Source organism: Pinus tabuliformis, chromosome J, assembly GCF_031772625.1.
Source record: "Pinus tabuliformis cultivar Carrire ecotype Pingquan chromosome J, CPIR1, whole genome shotgun sequence".
In the NCBI taxonomy this organism is placed as follows: domain Eukaryota; kingdom Viridiplantae; phylum Streptophyta; class Pinopsida; order Pinales; family Pinaceae; genus Pinus; species Pinus tabuliformis.
In genome coordinates, this window is record NC_142295.1 from 1113621429 (window position 1) to 1113628079 (window position 6651).

The 6651-nt window shown below is 40.1% G+C and overlaps 1 long non-coding RNA gene across 1 annotated transcript; it reads left to right on the top strand.

Moving 5' to 3' along the window:
• The first annotated feature begins 601 nt into the window (after positions 1-601).
• LOC149230968 (uncharacterized) lies at positions 602-1221 on the top strand. Its single transcript, XR_016247405.1, has 2 exons — positions 602-726; positions 834-1221. It is a non-coding gene; the product is annotated as an uncharacterized LOC149230968 (long non-coding RNA).
• Positions 1222-6651: the final 5430 nt, after the last annotated feature.

The window sequence follows — 6651 nt, forward strand, 5'->3', positions numbered from 1 at the left end:
AAAAACTATATAATTTGTAGTTAGATGTATTTTAATTTCCAAATTTATTAATTAGTGAAAGGTACAAAGCTTTTAAATAAATTTCCTACCTTAAAATTTTTAGAAAAACTATATATTTTATTGTTAGATGTATTCTAATTTCCAAATTTATTAATTAATCAAGGGTGCAAAGTTTTTATGTGAGATATATTTATCATTATATAATATTGTAACATCTCCATTAAATTTTTTTTTACCGCAAACATAACCTATTCACCACTTGTGATATTACGCAGTTGCAATTATAAGGAACACATCAGTGTATTGATAGTCGTTTTTAATGCTACGGTTTTATTTATCACCTGGAGGTCCACGCAGCGCCCATTCGCTTACCTGTATTTGTTACCCCATCACATGGTTTACAATACTTTTGCAAATTTTTTTTATTGACTTATCTGCTTCGTTCGGTACGTGGCCTGAGCACGGCTGTCCTATCTCATTTATCGGTTTGGGGATGCCGCCCAGATCAACGATGCTCCTTTCCCTCCATGATCCAACGACGGTAGTCTCCTCGGGGTTGCCTCTTCCGTGTTTTGCTATGGGCGGAAATTCATTTGGAGGAAAACCTCCGGCAAACCTGCTCCAGATCGACTGTTTCCTCGGCAGCTCGATGCTGTTGGTGCACAGAGCCTGGTTGCTACTAGTGTTTCGCCTCATTCCCAGCATTTGCCAGCAAAGAACCTACAGGTGAACTTGAGCTTCTGTTCTTATTGTTTCAATTTATTTGCTGATCATAGAGTCGTTTACTGTAATTTTAATCAGGTTTTCCTCTGGCGTTTTCCTATGTCTCGCAGGGTAAATGGGTACTTACCTTGGTTGATTTGGGAAGAGAGGAGCACCTACAGCCTCAGCTTGACATTTCTCCTGGGTAAGATCCACCATGGCAGCAGTGCTTCTAGCTGGAATTTCTTCAGTTCTATTTTATGAAAAGACCCTGGCTCTTGCCGATCATGCCTTAAGTTGTTGTTTTTTTGTATAGGCGTTAACGCCTAGAGGGTTTCGAGGGTAGTCACTCTGATACCCAGAGTCGCCCTCGGAATTCTCTGTATATTCTGGGTTTTATGACTTTTCACCCATGGAGGTGTCGTCGTTCCTAATCAGAACAAACCCTTTCCTATTTTATGTGTATATGGACATTTATCGGCTGTATGCCTGTGTATAATTCACAGTTATAGTTTCGCTGTCTGTGCAACGGTGCCATTTATCGCTTGGCTAAATCTTCTGTGCATTGACATTTACGAATTTTACATATATAAGTTTAATCGAATTTACTGTTCTCCTAATTTTTTCTCCGCTGTTTATTCTCTGGGTTATGATGTATATGTGCGGAGAGTTATGGCTATTTGTAAATGTGGACTTGAGCCATTTTTCGGGTCATTGATGAGCTTCTTATCATATTAAGAATTCCTCATTAACCCTGCTCAGAACTTTTCTCTGCCGTGACATTGTACAAGGTTCGTTTTTATACCTAATGGACTGAAACCTTACCACTGGTTTGGGATTTATTCTGGTTAGGCCTTTTTTCGCAAGTCTTACTATGAATTTATTCATGCCGCCAATTCTTTGGAACTTACTTAGAGGTTTCCACCTCTGGAGATTCTAGATTGGCGAGGTAGGGTCTATTTTAAGCATTCAGTCTCGGTCATTCCTATGGATTCCATCAGGGTTCTTATTCCAGGTGACCTGGACGAGGCCAAGGTTTTTAATTCCTTATAAATATGACCCTACACACACACGCAATTACTCTTTTCAGTTTTAGCAGTTCTGATATAGGGTTTTCGGCAGTGGTGTATTATTCCCATTTGCCTATACCTCTCCGGCAAACAAGAGATGTATGGTTTGGTTCTTGGTTTACTATTTATTCCCCGAGCAATTTGGTTGGTTTCCGTGTATTCCATTTATCTACAATAATGGTGCAGTAATATATACCTATTCCTATTTTTTTTTCCTGCATATATACTATGATGGTGATATTACCTACCTTTACAACTCTCCAGCGCATTCGAATAGTCTTCATTTTGAAAGAAATGGTACAGTCTTCATATATAATGTTTTTATGTTATCACCTTCATATATGCTACTGTTATATAAGTTCTCCTTTAAAACTCTTCTACGTTCAGATTGTCCTTCTATTGAATGGTACAACATTATGTATAGATTTTCTATTCTTTGATATGATATGACACTGTGCATAGCTTCGGGTTTTTTCCGATATCTATTTTTTTTTGGAAGAAAGATTGAAACAAAATGTGTATGTTTTTCACATTGTCCTCTGTATATAGTAGTTCGGTGACACTAGCCTGTTTTCAATTCCTATTAAATTTAAAATGACCAGAACCGAGTTCTTCCTTTCTAAAAGGAATCAAATTCATGTAAAGATATTCAGGAACACAAGAATAAATAAAAGATTCAACTTTACAGTAGTCTAACCACAGTTAGATTGTTCCTCTACAGACAAATTTAGTTTCCGTAGTCATTATTCCCTGAGCATAGGAATTATTGATTTTCCTAAAATAAATACACACCTGGGTTCCTACAACAGTATAATATTTTATAGTGCCCTACTAGTAGAACCTTCTGCCGGCACCATCACATCCGCAAAAACATAATATCAATAATTCACAGTCAGCAAATAAAAGAGTATTTCATACCTGGTTTCTTTGATTAAGTATCTTCATAGAAAGAGATCACCTCTAGGTGTAGCTAGTCATTCCACCCGACCGTGAGATTGTCTTTCGAGACCAAATCTCCCCCCTAGCTGTCTTGCAGGATCACAATCCGCAGCAAGAACGCTCACACAAGGTGCTTGGCTATCTGGTCCTCACCAGACTTAGCCTCTCCTTTTTCCTTCTTTTTTCTCTCTGCCTGTCACTACATCGCAGATTTTCCTCCACCTCCTCCCTTTTCCCTGGAATCCCTCTAGTTAGGGGAGGTAGTTAGGGTTGCAAGCATAACAACTGCTTTTGCCCAACTTCCTCCTCAAGAAGTTGCCAGCACATCAAGAAAACATTTCTTACTTTATTTATTTTATTTAAAAATAATAAAATGATTATTAAATTCCAAACGATTAATATTGTCATATTCAGTTTGTCTCTTATCACAGTAAAATTAAATATTTACATTTTCTCGGGGCATCACATCTCCCCCTCCTGAGATTGGACATCGTCCCGATGTCTTTTAACCATAAACAACCTTGGGTAAGCTTGTTTCATAAGCTATTCATCCTCCCAAGTGGCCTCATCAGGCCCAAAGTGCTGCCACTGCACTTTAACTTGGGTAATAACTCACTTCTGCAACTATACTTCTCTCCAGTCAAGAATGCTCAGCGCTCGACTAAGACTTCTCCTTCCAGTTCGACCTACACATGAAATATTCTAAATCAGTTTCTTTTAAAGAAAACCTTTAGACTGGTCTACTGGAAATAATCCTTACCTGTATGTCCTACAATCATATCACATGTTTAGGGTCATAGATGTATTTTTTTAACACAAAAACATGGAAGACATTGTGGACCTGGATGTGACTTGGCAGGGTAAGTTGGTAAGCCACCGACTCAATTCTTGCCAAGACTTGGAATGGTCTACAATATCGGGGTGCCAACTTGGCACACCCGCTCCGCTGCAGTGAACTTTTCCTAGCTTGGATCCTCACATAAACATGGTCACCGATTTGATATTCCTTAAACCTCCTCTTTTGATCAGCAAAAATCTTTTGTCTATCCTGAGCAGCTTTTAAGTTAGAGCGCACCCTTTTTACCATATCCTCCATTTCCTTAAGCATTGCCGATCCTAACCTTAATTTGTCTTTAGGTCCACCCCAGCTTGAGGGTGTGCGGCATTTACGCCCATACAGGACCACAAAGGGGCTCATTTGTAATGAGGTATGGTACCCGTTGTTGTATGAAAATTCAACCAAGTGCAAATACTCCTCCCACTGTGTCGGCTGCTCCATTACATAAGCTCTTAACATGTCTTCTACCACCTGGTTCACCTGCTCTGTTTGTCCATCGGTCTGGGGGTGGTATGTTGTACTGAAGTTCAGCTGTGTCCCCAATTTTGTAAATAATGTCTTTTAAAAGGCGGACGTGAATTTCACATCATAGTCTGAAACTATTATCTTTGGAAGTCCATGCAATTTAAACACATTCTGCATGAAGATATGGGAAATATGTACAACTCTGTAGGTGGATTGCACAGGTATAAAATGTGCTGCTTTACTCAACTTGTCTACCACCACCATAATAGAATCAATATTCTTCTTTGTCTTAGGTAGCCCTATTATAAAATCCATGGAAATGGTTTCCCACTTCCATTCCGGAATGGGTAGTGGTTGCAGTAACTCCACTGGATGTTGGAGCTCCGCCTTAATCTGTTGACACTCCAAGCATCATGCTAAATACTCGACTACATTCTTCTTCGTACCTGGCCAATAGTACTCTTTTCGAAGCGCAGTGACCATTTTATGATATCCTGGGTGTCCAACATAGTGACTGATGTGAAATTCGTCCAAAATCAGATTTTTAAGATTGTTTTGACTACGTACATATAGCCTCTTTCTATAATACAACATTCTAGCATCATCTACCTTATATCCTTGCTGATTCTTCTCGCTGGTAGACTGTTGTACTTGCTGTTTTATCTGCCGGTATTCAGCATCTTGTTTTGCAGCCTTTTTTATCATTTTCTCGAAGGGGCTTTTCCATTTGCTGAAGGAAATTTTGTACAAACATTGTACTTTCTGACTTAATGCGTCCGCCACCCGGTTTTCTTTTCCCTTCAAATGTTTGATTTCGAAGTCAAAACCACTTAGGAAATCTACCCACCGTGCTTGTCTCACGTTTAAAGTGGGCTGGCTAAAATAATTGGTCAGACTGTGGTGGTCTGTTAGTAATAAAAATTTCCTCCCCATGAGATAGTGTTGCCACATCTTCAAGGCGTGTATGACAACTGCCAGCTCAAGGTCATACGCAGAATATTTCTGCTTCTACTCTTTTAATTTCCTTAACTCATAAGCTATTACTTTCCCTTCTTGCATCAACACACCTCCCACACCCTCCTTGCTTGCGTCAGTGCACACCACATAATCCTTATTAGGATCGGCTATGCTCAAAATGGGTGCGGTGGTGAGCAGATGTTTAAGCTGCTCAAAACTTCTTTGACATTCCGAGGTCCATTTGAACGCTCTTCCCTTTTTCTGAAGGGAAGTGATAGGATATGCTACTCTTGAGAAGCCTTCTACAAAGCGTCTGTAATATCCGGCTAACCCCATAAAGGACCTGATGTCTGCTACATCCTTCGGTACGGGCCATTCCATTATGGTCCTTATCTTTTCAGGGTCCACTGTGATCCCTTCCTTTGTGATTATATGGCCTAAATATTGTATTTCTTCCTTGAAGAAATCACACTTGCTAATCTTAGCATATAACTGGTGTTCCTGGAGGGTTTATAGCACCAACCTAAGGTGTTCCTTGTGTTCTTCCATGGTACGGGAGTATATCAGTATATCATCGATAAATATCAGCACAAATCTGTCCAAATATCGATGAAATACGCTGTTCATTAAGCACATGAAAGTTGCAGGGGCGTTGGTTAACCCAAAGGGTAGAACCACAAACTCGTAATGCCCATACCTTGTTCTAAAGGCTGTTTTAGCTATGTCTTCCTCCTTAATTCTGATCTGGTGGTAACCTGATCGCAAATCGATCTTGGAGAATATTGTTGCACCCTTTACTTGATCAAAATTGTTCATCGATCCAAGGTAAAGGGTACTTGCTTTTGACTGTCAGTTTGTTCAGCTGTCGGTAATCTATACACATGCGGAGGGTCCCATCCTTTTTCTTAACGAATAACACTGGAGCTCCCCACAGAGACACACTGGGGCAGATATAGTTTTTGTCTAATAGCTCCTGTAGCTACATTTTTAACTCTGTTAACTCAGGTACACTCATCCTATAGGGTGCTCGAGATACCGGTGCTGCCCCCGGTATCAATTCGATGGTAAAATCTATATCCCTTTTAGGCAGTAGTCTGGGAATCTCTTCTGGAAACACATCCGCAAACTCTTGTATTATAGGGATGTTATCCAACGTGGCTATTTTATCCTTTGAGTCAGCATAGCCCACTTGGATGGCGTAAATCTGACACCCCTTCCTAATGCATTTTGCTAACTGGGATGCAGTTATTGGCCAAACCTGCACTGGCCGCTTGATTCCTTGCATCTCTTTCCTAGCTCCATGTTCATCCCAATAATAAATAATCTTCGTTTTGCAGTCAACTAATGACCAGTGCTTTTCCAACCAGTCCATACCGATCAGAACATCATATGAACCAAGGGGAAGCACATTTAAATCAGCCATTACTGGCTGACCTGCTATTGTTAAAGGGCAGCTATTGACTTTTGCCAACACTCGCCTCTTGGCCCCTGTAGCCAGCTATACTAACCACGGGTTCTTGAATTTAACAGTTTGTAGTTTACAATGTTCTACTATCTTTGGACTAATATAACTTAATGTGGCTCTAGGGTCAATTAAAACAACTACGGAAAGGTCGAAAATTTTACCTTCAAAGCATGGTCGGCTGGTACTCTGCCTGACGATCTTCCAGGGCTGCATTT